At 50.0% G+C, this 14,066-nt stretch overlaps 1 protein-coding gene across 2 annotated transcripts in view; it reads right to left on the bottom strand.

Annotated features, from left to right (window-relative positions):
- Nucleotides 1-14,066, bottom strand: part of ST3GAL2 (ST3 beta-galactoside alpha-2,3-sialyltransferase 2) — a 93,648-nt gene that overhangs the window by 57,832 nt on the left and 21,750 nt on the right. The gene's annotated exons all lie outside the window — the stretch shown is intronic.

Below are 14,066 nucleotides of genomic sequence, written 5' to 3'. Positions count from 1 at the left end.
TCCCTGCCATGAGACCTCTTGGTTCTAGAGGGCTAGTAATGCCATATGCACCTTCCTCCCCCACCTTAGTCCTAGCTCCCACGCCACACCACCCTTCTTCTCCATGCTGAGCATCCACAGTGCTTCCTGCTGGACCAGCCCCTCATCGGTAAACAAACATTTTGCCCCAAAGCCTCCTATGTTAGTGGATTTGCATGCTGCATATGCCACATCTTTAAAGCAGTGGGGAAAGCGACACAAGAAATACACGCACACCCTAGTGAAAATTCAATGTGCGGTGCTTAACCCCCCCCCCCCCCGCCTGCCCTTCCCCCCACCAAAACCAACTATGTTTCATCACTAGGGGAAGACATTTTAAAGGGTTACATTAAAGGTTTCCTGCAAACCTGTTCAGCTTCCGGAGTCCCATACTTAGTGGCTGTCCTCCAGCGAGCGTCCCAGCCCCGCTGCCGGCTCCAGTGGGTGCTTCCATTGAAGGGGACAGTGACCCCATATGCAGGGGTATGTGGATGAGGAAAGCGAGAGCCCCAGAGAGCATCTACATCTGAGCCCATGGCTCCTAAGAGAGCTGCTGCAGGTGAAACCTTCCAGCTCAGCCGGCCTCAGTCGGCAGCTGGAGATCAGAGGAGGGATATCTGAGGGTACGTCTACACTACGAAATTAGGTCGAATTTATAGAAGCCGGTTTTATAGAAATCTGTTTGATACAGTCGATTTTGTGTGTCCCCACATAAAATGCTCTAAGTGCATTGAGTCGGCGGACCGCATCCACAGTACTGAGGCTAGCGTCGACTTCCGGAGCATTGCACTGTGGGTAGCTATCCCACAGTTCCCACAGTCTCCGCCGCCCTTTGGAATTCTGGATTGAGATCCCAATGCCTGAATGATGCAAAAACAGTGTCGTGGGGGGTTCTGGGTACATGTCGTCAGGCCCCTCCCCCTCCGTCAGAGCAACAGCAGACAATCGATTCGTGCCTTTTTACCTGGGTTACCTGTGCAGACAACATACCACGGCAAGCATGGAGCCCGCTCAGCTCAGTGTCACCATATGTCCTCTGGGTGTAGATGGTGCAGTATGACTGGTATCCATCGCCGTTGTATTCCTCAGTGAGTTCGGTCAGAGGCACCTGGGCAGACACGTTTTGTCTCCTGGAGACTCAGTCCTGCCGGCAGTCCTATTGAACTGTCTTGACGATGATGGCTGGCCGTCATAGTACAGCATCTTCTGCCAAGCACCCAGGAGATGCCGATGGCTATCAGTCATGCTGCACCGTCTGCTGCCAGCTTAAGATGTAAAAAATAGATGGACCAGATTTGTTCTGTATTCATGTGCTTCCCCCTCCCTCTGTGAAATCAACAGCCTACTAAACCCAGGGTTTTGAGTTCAATCTTTGTGGGGGGCCATTCTGTGTGACAGTTGTTTGTGTTTCTCCCTGACGCACAGCCACCTTTGTTGATTTTAATTCCCTGTAAGCCATGTCATCACTCGCCCCTCCCTCCCTCCCTCCGACAATAGTTTTGCGCCTTTTTTCAGCCCAGATGCCATAGCACTGGGATCATGGAGCCTGCTCAGATCACTGCGGCAATTATGAGCACTATGAACACCACGCGCATTGTCCTGGAGTATATGCAGAGCCAGGACATGCCAAAGCAAAACCAGGCGAGCAGGCGATTGCAGCGCGGCGACAAGAGTGATGAGGAAATTGACATGGACATAGACCTCTCACAAAGTACAGGCCCCAGCAATGTGCAAATCATGATGTTACTGGGGCAGGTTCATGCCGTGGAACGCCGATTCTGGGCCCGGGAAACAAGCACAGACTGGTGGGACCGCCTCATGTTGCAGGTGTGGGACGATTCCCAGTGGCTGCAAAACTTTCGCATGCGTAAGGGCACTTCCATGGAACTTTGACTTGCTGTCCCCTGCCCTGAAGCACCAGAATACCAGGATGAGAGCAGCCCTCACAGTTGAGAAGCGAGTGGTGATAGCCCTGTGGAAGCTTGCAACGCCAGACAGCTACTGGTCAGTCGGGAATCAATTTGGAGTGGAGTATCAGAGGGGTAGCCGTGTTAGTCTGAATCTGTAAAAAGCAACAGAGGGTCCTGTGGCACCTTTAAGACTTTAAGAATTTGGAGTGGGCAAATCTACTGTGGGGGCTGCTGTGATCCAAGTAGCCAATGCAATCAAAGACCTGCTGATATCAAGGGTAGTGACTCTGGGAAACGTGCAGGCCATAGTGGATGGCTTTGCTGCAATAGATTCCCAAACTGTGGTGGGGCGATAGCCGGAACCCATATCCCTATCTTGTAACCGGAGCACCAAGCCACCGAGTACATAAACCGCAAGGGGTACTTTTCAATGCTGCTGCAAGCCCTGGTGGATCACAAGGGACGTTTCAGTAACATCAATGTGGGATGGCCGGGAAAGGTACGTGATGCTCGCGTCTTCAGGAACTCCGGTCTGTTTCCTCCAGCTTTTGAAGGGACTTTCTTCCCGGACCAGAAAATAACCATTGGGGATGTTGAAATGCCTATCGTTATCCTTGGGGACCCAGCCTACCCGTACACTGGCAGCCTGGACAGTAGTCAGGACCTGTTCAACTACAGGCTGAGCAAGTGCCGAATGGTGGTGGAATGTGCATTTGGAGGTTTAAAAGCGCGCTGGCGCAGTTTACTGACTCGGATAGACCTCAGTGAAGCCAATATTCCAATTGTTATTGCTGCTTGCTGTGCGCTCCACAATATCTGTGAAAGTAAGGGGGAGACATTTATGGCGGGGTGGGAGGTTGAGGCAAATCACCTGGCCACTGATTATGCGCAGACAGACACCGGGGCGGTTAGAAGAGTACAGCAGGGCGTGGTGCACATCAGAGAAGCTTTGAAAACCAGTTCTGTGACTGGCCAGGCTACAGTGTGAAACTTCGATGAACCCTCTGCCCCCCCCCCGTTTGTTTCTCCTTGATGAACCCTCCACGCCACCCCCCCCCCCGGTTCACTCTACTTCCCTGTAAACTAATCATCCTCCCCCTCCCCCCTTCGAGCACCATTTGCAGAGGCAATAAAGTCATTGTTACTTCACATTCATGCATTCTTTATTAATTTATCACACAACTAGGGGGATAACTGCCAAGGTAGCCTGGGAGGGGTGGAGGAGGAGAGAAGGAAAAGGACACACTGCAGTTTAAAACTTTAACACTTATTGAAGGCCAGCCTTCTGATGCTTGGGGAATCATCTGGGGTGGAGTGACTGGGTAGCCGGAGGCCCCCCCCCCCCCCCGCATTCTTGGGTGTCTGGGTGAGGAGGCTATAGAACTTGGGGAGGAGGGCTGTTGGTTACACAGGGGCGGTAGCGGCGGTCTCTGCTCCTGCTGCCTTTCCTGCAGCTCAACCATACGCTGGAGCAGATCAGTTTGATGCTCCAGCAGCCGGATCATCGACTCTTGCCTTCTGTCAGCAAGCTGACACCACCTATCCTCTTCAGCCCGCCACCTCTCCTCTCGTTCATATTGTGCTTCTTTGCACTCTGACATGGACTGCCTCCACACATTCTGCTGTGCTCTGTCAGCGTGGGAGGACATCTGGAGCTCCGAGAACATATCATCCTGAGCCCGCCGTTTTCTCCTTCTAATCTTCACTAGCCTCTGTGAAGGAGAAACATTTGCAGCTGGTAGAGGAGAAGGGAGAGGTGGTTAAAAAAAAAAAAAAAGACATTTTAGAGAACAACGGGTACACTCTTTCACGTTAAATTTTGTGTTCACATTACACAGCACATGTGCTTCCGTTACAAGGTCGCATTTTTCCTCTTAGATTGAGGGCCTGCCGGTTTGGTGAGAGATCACTCACGCAGTGCCAGGCAACAGATTTCGGCTTGCAGGCAGCCATGGTAAGCCACAGTCTTTTGGCTTTTTTAACCTTCTTAACATGTGGGAATGGTTTCAAAACAGTAACGCCCTCATTTCCCATAACACACACCCGTTGGATTGGCCATTTAAAATGGGTTTGCAATGTAAAAGGAGGGGCTGCGGTTTCCGGGTTAACATGCAGCACAAACCCAACTACCCCCCCACCTCCCCTCCCACACACACACACAATTCTCTGGGATGATCACTTCACCCCTCCCCCCCACCATGTGGCTAACAGCGGGAACATTTCTGTTCAGCCGAGCAGGAACGGGCACCTCTGAATGTCCCCTTAATAAAATCACCCCATTTCAACCAGGTGACCGTGAATGATATCACTCTTCTGAGGATAACAGAGAGCGATAAGGAATGGATGTTGTCTGCATGCCAGCAAACACCGGGACCATACGCTGCCATGCAATGATTCCAGACTACGTGCTACTGGCCTGGCGTGGTAAAGTGTCCTACCATGGCGGACGGGATAAGGCAGCCCTCCCCAGAAACCTTTTGCAAAGGCTTTGGGAGTACATGAAGGAGAGCTTTCTGGAGATGTCCCTGGAGGATTTCCGCTCCATCTCCATACATGTTAAGACTTTTCCAGTAGCTGTACTGGACACGATAGCCAGGGCAAATTGATCATTAATCATTAAACACGCTTGCTTTTAAATCATGTGTAATATTTACAAAGGTACACTCACCAGAGGTCCCTTGTGTGCCCTCAGGGTCTGGGAGCACGCCTTGAGTGAGTTCGGGGGTTACTGGTTCCAGGTCCAGGGTGATAAACATATCCTGGCTGTTGGGGAAACCGGTTTCTCCGCTTCCTTGCTGTGAGCTATCTTCCTCGTACCCTGAACCCGCTTCCCTGTTGCATGATTCTCCATTGATGGAGTCAAAGCACACGATTGGGGTAGTGGTGGCTGCACCCCCTAGCATGGCATGCAGCTCTGTGTAGAAGCAGCATGTTTGCGGCTCTGCCCCGGACCTTCCGTTTGCCTCTCTGGCTTTGCGGTAGGCTTGCTTAGCTCCTTAATTTTCACGCGGCACTGCTGTGCGTTCCTGTTATTGCCTCTGTCCTTCATGGCCTTTGAGACTTTTTCTAATATTTTGCCATTTCGTTTACTGCTACGGAGTTCAGCTAGCACTGATTCGTCTCCCCATATGGCGAGCAGATCCCGTACCTCCCATTCTGTCCATGCTGGAGCTCTTTTGCGATCCTGGGACTCCATGGTTACCTGTGCTGATGAGCTCTGCGTGGTCACCTGTGCTCTCCACGCTGGGCAAACAGGAAATGAAATTCAAAAGTTCGCGGGGCTTTTCCTGTCTACCTGGTCAGTGCATCTGAGTTGAGAGTGCTGTCCAGAGCGGTCACAATGAAGCACTGTGGGATAGCTCCCGGAGGCCAATAACGTCAAATTCTGTCCACACTACCCCAAATCCGACCCGCAAAGGCCGATTTTATCGCGAATCCCCTCGTCGGAGGTGGAGTAAAGAAACAGGTTTAAAGGGCCCTTTAAGTCGAAAAAAAGGGCTTAATTTGATTTAATGCTGCTAAATTCGACCTAAACTCGTAGTGTAGACCAGGCCTGAAGAGTGAAAGTTATGCCTCCAATGGACTCCAGCAAATGCTACAGCCTCCCCTACCACCATCCCCATCCTACCTGTATGATCACCGGCCACTACACATCCACTCAGGTGCCAGGCAAAGAACTGCAGCTAGTTATCCGAGAGCAAGAATCCGGCAGAGCACATGCAAGATTTCCCTGGGCCCCTGAGAAACATCCAAGCAGTAGCCAGTCTCATGAGGTCTGGGCATCTGCCACGGGATCATGTGGCTGTGGTTTGTGGAGGCAAGAGAGGGGATTTTGAATCCCAATGCAAAGAGGATTTGGACTGGCCAGGTCTGCCTAAAGACAGCAGCGTCCGACTCTGACGAGACTGGCCAGGGTAATGAGGGAAGGAGAGGTCTCACAGGAACCAATGGTAAAGCCACTCGGAAGGCAGCGACTGGCAGAACGTGGCTGGTGTGCCCACCCAGATCCCCACAGAGGGGCCCAGGCAGACCCTGAATCTGGGGAAAGAGGCCCTTGAAGCCCAAGACACCCACTCCCCCAGGCTGGGACAATGGTGCAGCATCCAGCGATTGTTCAACCCACATCGGTGCCGCCCCAAGAGTGGGCAGCCGCTTGCCTAGGCACAGAGCTAGAAACCTAGACCTCAGCAGAGTGGGACCCTGCTGCTCCACCAGACTAGCCACCCCCCTCGAGCTCAGCAGCCAACCCACCTACAGGCTCCCAGGGGCCGGATTCTCCTGGAGTGAGGAGCAAACACCCCAGCAGCCCCTGCCTGGACTGCTGTGCCCACTTCCACCCCAACACCAGGAGTCAGGCTGGGGCGGGATTGGCCCCTCCCCATCCAGGAGCCCATGGTCCGACACCAGGCTCCAAAGCGTTCCATTCAGGCCTAGAACCTGCGGGGTAATTCCTCCCCCCACTCAGCAGCTGGTGTGAATTATGACCCTGCAGGTTTAAACCAATTCCTGCTAACGAGCATGAGCAACAATGGGTTTCCCGGCGTGAGAGTCTAAACGGGTATGAGGTTTATCCAGCAACCGGCACGTGCATCCCAGACACGGGGCTGCTTCTCTCCCCCACCCTGCCTCCGGCTGTAATCTTTTAATTCCGGGCGACCCGCCAAAAGCCCAAACCAGAGCCGCTTATTGAGGAGACAGACTCGCGTCCGCCAGCCTGGGTGGGAAGCAGCCTCAGAGGCAGGTTCTTGTGTCTCTAGGTTACCCGGAGCTGCCACTTGGGCCACCGGTTCAGAGGCTTCCCAGCAGCAGAGGTGGATTAAGGTTTTGTGGTACCCTGGGCCAGAGTAAGTGGGGGCCTCCCTCTCCCCCCCCACTTCTGCTGCAATCCTGCCCCTGTTCTGCCCCTTCCGTCTACAGCCCCGCCCGTGGCCCCACCCGGTTCCACCCAGGGGCCACCACATTCCACCCCCCCATTGCAGGCCGCAATCCGTTTGCTCCTTTCTGTCCCCCCCTGACTGCGGCCCCAAGACTGGAGAAGCTTTGTCCCCCCACCACCACCACCACCTCCCCCTGCCCGAGGGCCACAGTGGGAAGTGAGAGCTCCCCCAGCCCTGAGAAGCTAGAGCTCCTCCAGTCCCAGGCCGCAGCTGGGGTCCAGGTTTCCTCCACCTGCCCGGTGTTCCTGGCAAGGAGCAGGGTCCAGGCAGGGGGGTGCCCATTTTTCCAGGGGCCCCATTGGCCCACTGGCTAAACCACCACTGCCCAGCAGGTGTGATAGCATTCAGGGTCAGCCCACGAATAGCCTTCAGCAAGGAAGGCGAGGGAGTGAAGTCTCCAAGCCGCAGGCTTCAGCCCCAGCAGCAAGGGGGTGGGGGCTGCTTTCATTTCCGCTGGCTGTGACTTTCCACCCAGTTATGGCCATAGCTTTCCTGCTGACTGCATAAGAAAGCCAACAGACGTGCATCTGTGGCAGAAACCACAATTAGAGACGGACGAGAGGCTGGATAATCCAGTGGCAGGATTGGCCACACATGAAGTGCCCTGTAAGAAGCAATCTAGTTTTAAGTGTCCCAAGCAATGAGGCTACCACCAGTCAGCCGGCCCCATGGGAGACTGCTCGCCAGGCTAACCCAGCAGAGAGCTACTCCTGATGTTCACCCTACACATTCTCCTTCTTCATCAGCTCGTTACTCCTAGTTCTACTTTCCCCCCACCCCACCCCAAATAATTCCTCCAGGTAGACGTCTACACCGTCCCACCATTTGTACATTGCTACGATCCTCACCCGAATTTGCAATGCAAACTGCTTTCTATTGCATTTTGCTTTGTCGATCCCTCCTTCCTGCCTTCTGATTATTGCAGTCACGGGACGGGGAGAGAGGGGCCTGCACATATTTAGATTCCTTTGTTTATTGTGCTTGTGTAACCCACCCACCTTGCAGTGGGAGACAGGAACTTCCAGGAGTCTGGATTTGCTTGCCCTGAAGCCAACCCAAGTAGCAGCATTATACCACGCACGCTCCACTACATATAGCTGAAAGCACTGCTTTTATGTGGGCACCGCAGAAACATTTCCATGCACTTCCTTTGGCACTACTGTAGCGCCGCCGGCCTGCTGAATATTCATTGTTTCATGTACATTTCAAGTGAGACAACAACCTAATCTCCCTGGTCTCCGGCTCCAGTCAGTTACACCGGAAGACAAGTGGCTTTGGAATTCTAAACCGAGCTTTTCAAAAATGAAACCAGTTCAATCCGATGGTGCTGGTTCCAGCCCACGTTTCTTTATGTGCAGCAGCGCGAGGACAGAGCAAGGAACGCACAAGTCTGTGCAAAACCACTAAAGGCCAGAAAGGGGATGGGGAGCAGAAGTGCCTCCAGCTTCCTTTCCAGCTAGGAGGAAGGCCAGTCCGGGAAAGCCCCAAATGTCAAGTGATGTGGTAGCAAACGGATGCTGCCATTAAGATTCTCACAGGGCTTTGGAGCGGAGCTCCGGCTCTGCTCCAGCTCCGGGCAAAAGCCTGCAGCTCCACTGCTCCGGAGCTGCTCTGGATTCTGAAAATCAGCCTCTTAAGTGGGCAAGTACACATTCAAAGAGGTGCGTGTTAGGTGTGGAAAATGTGCATTGGATGCATAGACATTTTGCATCCTTACATCCTAACTTTATTATTTGGAGGTTAGCTACACGCTGGCAGATTTTGTGCACAGGGAACAACTCTGCCCTGGCGAGGAAGAGGAACAAGAGTAACTTACGGGTCTGTCCATCCCTATGAAACGGGACTGCGTCCAGACTCAGATTGCTAACAAAAAACCTCATCCCTTAAGCAGAGATGCTCAGACAAAGCCAAGCATGTAGGAATCTTATATAGACACAAAGCGCTAGGCAGCTGGACAGTCCACCCATGTAGAACAAGCAGCATTTGCTGGATCAGATTTAAGGAGAGTTTGACTTGCCTTTGGCAGCAACTCACTTTAAGCAGCTACTATTTCACGGGGATGCTCCTTGTAACTCATGTTTCACGACAGGATGTTGTGGGCAGCATCAAGGAGCTCCATCAAGTCTTGCAGATTTCTCCCCTCCCAGATGGATTCAAGGAGCCCAGAAGCAGATGGCTCTTTGGGGGTATTCGGACACAGCTGCCCTTCCCAAAACCATACATGCCTCTTCCTGTCCCCTCCCCCCGTGCTAACCCAGATATCGCCCACCGAGCTTCAGGTTTATGGGGAGCTCCATTTGAACAGTGCCATGCAGTCGATGACCCAGAAACCAGGACTCTAAGAAGTTCAATCACACTTCCTCGGTAAAAGCAGCAAAGAGTTCTGTGGCACCTTAGAGACTAACAAACCTATTGGAGCATGAGCTTTCGTGGGTGAATACCCACTTTGTCGGATGCATGTCGAAGTGGGTATTCACCCACGAAAGCTCATGCTCCAATACGTTTGTTAGTCTCTAAGGTGCCACAGAACTCTTTGCTGCTTTTACAGATCCAGACTAACACGGCTACCCCTCTGATACTTGACACCTTCTTTGGTTTGGCATTTTTAAATTAATAGAACGAGGAGTACTTGTGGCACCTTAGAGACTAACACAATTATTTGGGCATAAGCTTTCCTGGGCTACAGCCCACTTCATCAGATGCATGCACCTGATGAAGTGGGCTTTAGCCCACGAAAGTTTATGCCCAAATAAATGCGTTAGTCTCTAAGGTGCCACAAGTACTCCGTTTTTTTTTCTGACACAGACTAACACGACTACCCCTCTTAAACCTTAAATTAACAGGACAGTTAAGGACAATAAGGAGTTTTTTAAAATATATTAAGAACCAAAAGAATACTGAACACAGTATTGGACTATTATTAGATAGAAGTGATACAATTATAAATAATGCAGAAGAGGCAGAAGCATTCAATAAATGTTTCTGTTCGGTATTTCAGGAAACATATGGTGCTAATACTCTTTCCATCCACCAGTATCTCTGGAGGATGTTAAACAGAAGCTGCTAAAGTTAGACATTTTTGAATCAGTGGGTATGTCTTCACTACCCTCCGTATCGGCGGGTAGCAATTGATTTATCCGGGATCAATATATCGCATCTTAACTAGACGCGATATATCTATCCCCGAATGCGCTCACCGTCGACTCCGGAACTCCACCAGAGCGAGCAGCGGTAGCGCAGTCGACGGGGGAGCCGCGGCCGTCGATCCCGCGCTGTGTGGACCCCAGGTAATTCGATCCAAGATACTTCAACTTCAGCTACGCTATTTGCATAGCTGAAGTTGTGTATCTTGGATTGATCCCCCACACCCCCCCCCAGTGTAGACCAGCCCAGTAGGTCCAGATCACTTGCACCCAAGCGTTTTAAAAGAGCTGGCTAAGGAGCCCAGTGGACCATTAATGCTGATTTTCAATAGGGCTTGGAGCACCGAGGTAGACTGGAAGAAAGTTACTGTTCTGGGAGTATTTCAAAAAGGTAAATGGGATGACCTGGGTAATTATAGGCCTGTCAGCCTGATGCCGATCCCGGGCAAGATAATGGAGCAGCTGATACAAGACTATTAATAAAGAATTAAAGGAAGGTTCCGTAATTAATTCAGATCACATGGGTGGATGGATAATTTGATATTTTTTAATTAGATTAAAAGTTTGGTTATACTTAGAGTTCTGTAAGATGTTTGACATGGTACCGCATGACATTTTAATTAAAAAACTAAAATGATATAAAGTTAACATGGCACACATTACAGAGATTAAAAACTGGCTAATTGATAGGTCACAGAATGCAACTGTAAGTGGGGAATCATCATCATAGAATATCAGGGTTGGAAGAGACCTCAGGAGGTCATCTAGTCCAACCCCCTGCTCAAAGCAAGACCAACACCAACTAAATCATCCCAGCCAGGGCTTTGTCAAGCTGGGACTTAAAAACCTCTAAGGATGGGGATTCTGCCAGCTCCCCAAGTAACCCATTCCAGTGCTTCACCACCCTCCTAGTGAAATAGTGTTTCCTAATATCCAACCTAAACCTCCCCCATTGCAACTTGAGACCATTGTTCCTTGTTCTGTCATCTGCCATCACTGAGAACAGCTGAGCTCCATCCTCCCTTCAGGTAGTTGAAGACTGCTATCGAATCCCCCCTCACTCTTCTCTTCTGCAGACTAAAGAAGCCCAGTTCCCTCAGCCTCTCCTCATAAGTCATGTGCCCCAGCCCCCTAATCATTTTTGTTGCCCTCCCCTGGACTTTCTCCAATTTGTCCACATCCCTTCTGTAGTGGGGGGCCCAAAACTGGACAAAATACTCCAGATGTGGCCTCACCAGTGCCAAATAGAGGGGAATAATCACTTCCCTCGATCTGCTGGCAATGCTCCTACTAATGCAGCCTAATATGCCGTTGGCCTTCTTGGCAACGAGGGCACACACTGCTGACTCATATCCAGCTTCTCGTCCACTGTAATCCCCAGGTCCTTTGCTGCAGAGCAGGTGTGTTTGCAGAGGAGCCTTGCGCGGATTGGTTTTGGGCCCTGTGCTACTAAATATTTTTAACAATGATCTGGAAGAAAACAAAACCACCACTGACCAAGTCTGCAGATGACACAAATTGAGGGGGTGAAATAACGAAGACAACAGATCACTGGATCACTTGGCAAAGTGGGCGCAAGCAAACAATATGCATTTTAATACAACTAAATGTAAACATATACACATTAGGAAAAAAGAGTGTAGACCATACTTGCAGGATGGGGGACTATCCTGAGAAACAGTGTGTCATAACTATAAAGGGAAGGGTAACAGCCCTCCTGTGTACCCTACTATAATCCCTCCTGGCCAGAAACACCAAAATCCTTTTACCTGTAAAGGGTTAAGAAGCTCAGGTAACCTGGCTGCCACCTGACCCAAAGGACCAATAAGGGGACAAGATACTTTCAAATCTTGGTGGGGGGAAGGCTTTTGTTTGTGCTCTTTGTTTGGGAAGTTGTTCGCTCTTGGGACTGAGAGGGACCAGACATCAATCCAGGCTCTCCAAATCTTTCTGAACAAGTCTCTCATATTTCAAACTTGTAAGTAAACAGCCAGGCAAGGCATGTTAGTTTTACTTTGTTTTCTCAACTTGTAAATGTACCTTTTACTAGGGTGTTTACTTCTGTTTGCTGTAACTTTGAACCTAAGGCTAGAGGGGGGTCCTCTGAGCTCTTTAAGTTTGATTACCCTGTAAAGTTATTTTCCATCCTGATTTTACAGAGATGATTTTTACCTTTTTCTTTAATTAAAAGCCTTTTTTTAATAACCCGATTGATTTTTCCTTGTTTTTAGATCCAAGGGGATTGGGTCTGGATCCACCAGGAGTTGGTGGGAGAAAGGAGGGGGAAATGGTTAATTTCTCCTTGTTTTTAGATCCAAGGGGATTGGGTCTGGATCCACCAGGAGTTGGTGGGAGAAAGGAGGGGGAAATGGTTAATTTCTCCTTGTTTTTAGATCCAAGGGGATTGGGTCTGGATCCACCAGGAGTTGGTGGGAGAAAGGAGGGGGAAATGGTTAATTTCTCCTTGTTTTTAGATCCAAGGGGATTGGGTCTGGATCCACCAGGAGTTGGTGGGAGAAAGGAGGGGGAAATGGTTAATTTCTCCTTGTTTTTAGATCCAAGGGGATTGGGTCTGGATCCACCAGGGAATTGGTGAAGAGTCTCTCAAGGCTACCCAGGGAAGGGAATTAGCACATTGGGAATGGTGGCAGCGGACCAGATCTAAGCTGGTAGTTAAGCTTAGAAGTTTTCATGCAGGCCCCCACATCTGTACCCTAAAGTTCAGAGTGGGGAAGGAGCCTTGACACAGTGATTCTGAAAAAAGATTTGGGGATCATGGTGGATAATCAGCTGAACAGGACACTGGAACCAAAAGAGCTAATGCGATCCTGGGATGCATAAACAGGGGAATCTCAAGTTGGAACAGAGGTTATTTCATCTCTGTATTTGGCTCTCGTGTGACAGCTGCTACAATGCTGTGTCCAGTTCCTTCTGCTCACAATTCAGGAAGGATGTTGATAAATTGGAGAGGGATCAGAGAAGAATACGAGAATGATTAAAGAATTAGAAAATATGACTTTATGGTGATCAACTCAAGGAGGTCAGTCTATTTAGCTTAACAAAGACGGTTAAGGGGATGACTTGATTATAATCTATAAGTAGCTACATGGGAAACAACGATTTAATAATGGGCTCTTCAATCTAGTAGAGAAAGGTCTCACATGAGCCAATGGCTGGAATTTGAATCTAGACAAATTCAGACTGGACAGAAGGTGTAAATTGTGAACAGTGAGTGTAATTAATCATTGCAACAATTTACCAAGGGTTGTGGTGAATTCTCTATCATTGACCATTTTTAAAATCAGACTGGATTTTTCTAAGAGATCTGCTGTAGGAATTATTTTGGGGAAGGTCACTGGACCTGCATTACACAGGCAGTCAGACCAGATTATCACAATGGACCCTTCGGGCCTTGGAATCTCCAGGGGGGGAAAATGCCCTTCCCCAGTGCAAAGGCCCCAGAAAGAAAGACCCACATTTTCAGGTTTCCAGATTCCCAGAATGAAACAACCTTTTGTGTCCAAACAAAAATTTTCTTGTCAGAAAAACAATTTAGTCAAAACATTTTCCTCCCCCAGGCGGAAAATGTCACTTTAGACAAAGCCACGTTTTCGGGTGGGGGGTTTGGACAAAAAGAGTAGAACCGTTGTAGTCATGACAGAACCAGGCCACAGAAGACAGCCTCCTATTTTTCCTGGAATACCGAGCTGAGAAGATCTTTGCAGCAAGGCAGAGGTGGCCCTTGCTAGAGAGCTGCCTTCACTTTACGACAGCTTTGAGAAGGCCGGTGTTCGGCTGAACAAGCTTACCTAGGAACCGATCTTTCAGGAAGCAAGAGCATTCTGTGCAAGAAAGGGCAACGTCAATTGCCAGGGGACAGTTCTAAGTCTCTCTGACCTTTTCCAGGAATCGATTTGTTGGAAGAATAAGTCCTGTGCAGAGAGATTCTCTCATTCATATTCACACACACACACACACACACACACTTATCAGCCAGCTCGGGGCTAGAAAACAGCTTCCTGGGATGGAAGAGGTGGTGGCAAGAAGGTGAGCGGCGA

This window comes from Malaclemys terrapin, chromosome 14, assembly GCF_027887155.1.
Source record: "Malaclemys terrapin pileata isolate rMalTer1 chromosome 14, rMalTer1.hap1, whole genome shotgun sequence".
Lineage (NCBI taxonomy): Eukaryota > Metazoa > Chordata > Testudines > Emydidae > Malaclemys > Malaclemys terrapin.
Note: the sequence above shows the minus strand (reverse complement) of the source record. Positions and strands in the feature narration are given on the sequence as shown.